Source organism: Hirundo rustica, chromosome 1 (genome assembly GCF_015227805.2).
Source record: "Hirundo rustica isolate bHirRus1 chromosome 1, bHirRus1.pri.v3, whole genome shotgun sequence".
Lineage (NCBI taxonomy): Eukaryota > Metazoa > Chordata > Aves > Passeriformes > Hirundinidae > Hirundo > Hirundo rustica.
In genome coordinates this window covers 82,354,542-82,356,787 of record NC_053450.1, presented here as the reverse complement: position 1 = coordinate 82,356,787, position 2,246 = coordinate 82,354,542, and positions in this window count along the sequence as shown.

The following is a 2,246-nucleotide window of genomic DNA, read 5'->3' as shown; positions in this document are numbered from 1 at the left end:
AGAACTATTTGACACTTAGAAAGACCCTGCTGGCTTTGAGACACTTTCATTTTTTGAAAACTGTTTTATACAGTTGATCAGAAGTTTCCCTCCAGCATGTTAGTTTTTCAAGAAGCTGTTTACACATCTTCCTTTACACCACACTGGCAACACAGAAGGGATTTATGAAAGTAATTTACCTGCAAGTCTCTAACAGATACAAGACAGCTCATAAGCCACAACTCAAGATTCATGAAACCTCAGGATTGGTATCCATTACCCATCAGTATTTTTCAAATCACACCTAAAGGTATGTTATTGAAATTACTAAAATTATTAAGAGAGATGCCTCTCCCCCAATTAAGGTGCAAATGAGACCATATGCCAAAGTCAAGAGTATGAATTTTATTTAACAGTATATTTGAGGCAGAGAGAAAGAGAGAAAGAAATAAATAAAAGGGAGAGAGTGAGAGAGAGAGAGACAAAGTAGAAAATATCACTACTCTGTGGATCCTGAAGGCATCCCTCTTCTTCCAGTCTTCTTGGTGGTGAGGATGCCTCAAAAATTAAGTCTGTTGGATTAATATACATTCCAGCCAGGTAGGAATGCCCAGATACTTCCTCTGGAGGTGTGGGAGAAGCAAGTTTGGCACTTGAAACAGACTCTGGATCTCCTGCATCATGTTGCATCACATACAGTGCTCTCTTGCAAGGCCTCAGGAATGAGTCTAGGGAGAACTTCGTGGGTTCTCTGATGAATTATGACACCTCCTCTGCTGCCCCACATGTGAATGTCCTGTGAATGTGGTCTTCCAGGGATTGGGAGTTCAAGGGTTGAGTCACACCTCCTTTATGTAAAGGAGGATGGGTGTTCATTGTCTCTGACCAAAGGTTATGTCACACACCCAAAACTCTCCTCCTCACAACTCCATGTGTGGGGGAGTGTGTGCAAACCTGGCCTCAGCAGATGAGTCTATGGGGTTGGGGTCTCCTACGCCAAACCCAGCTAGGGATGACTTTCAGGACAGCTCCTGGGTTTGGCTTTCTTGGGGATACATTCTTCTCCTTCAGCCTTATTTACTTTTCCCTAAACCTAAAATAATTGGACAATAGCATCATCTTTATCTTGTCTCAAATTACCTTAAACTGCTTAACTCACAGTCCAAAGTTCCAGTCTGGAGGCATATTCAGGGAGGGGTGGACGTAGGTGGTCACAGCTTCTTTACACAGATTTACCATAATGGGCAAAAAGTCCTTCACAACAATGTCTAAGCCAAGAACCATAACATTTCACTTTCACAAGGTATTAGGAAACATAAAGGTAATGAGAAAAATACAGTCCTTCCCTTGTTTGATTGCCTCAATAAGCGCTATTGATTATATTCCAAATTCTATTTTTTTCTGTTTCAGAAATAAGTTGGTAAAGGGAAAACAGCTAGAAACACTATAGGGCTGTGCTGATTATGAGGTAGAGTTAATTTTCTTCACAGTGGCTGGTAAAGGCCTGTGTTTTGTATTTTTGTTGAACATGGGGTTGATAATATTGAGATTTTGTTGTTGCTTAAAAACAGCCAAGGCCATTTCTGATTTTTGTAGTCTCATGCTGGAGAGGGAGCTGGGGGTGCTTGGGAGGTTGGGAGGAGACACAGAGGACAGATGGTTCCAAATGATCAAAGGCATATTCCAGACCATGTGCCATGATGCTCAGTATATAAAAGAAAGGAAGAAGAAGGAAGGGGGGATGTTTTGAGTGTTGGTGTTTGTCTTCCCAAGTCACTGCTACACGTGATGAGGCCCTGCTCTCCTGGAGATGGCCGAACACCTGCTGGCCCTTGGGAAGTGATAAATGAGTGCCTGGTTTTGCTTTCCATATTACACTGTCTTTACCTAAATCCATGAGAGCTCTACCTTTTACCCTTCTGATTTTCTCTCCGATCCCACTGGAGAGAGAGTGAAGGAGCAGCTGAGTGGGCCTTGGTGGCTGGCTGGAGATAAAGCACAACAAAGGCCCATAAATTTTTACATGAACTTGCAACTGACTTGTAGCTTTTGGGGAAAAAATAAAAACAACAACAACAACAAAAATAGAACAAAACAAAACAAAAATGAAACTTCAACCACAAAATACAAAAATAGTTTGATTGAGATACTATGTTTTAGTATAGTTCTTCCTTTACTGAAATATCATGTATTATAACCTACTTCCTACATTATTTAGAATGCCCCTGAAGCTTCAAAAATTGAGTTTCCTTGATAGTTCTCCTCTT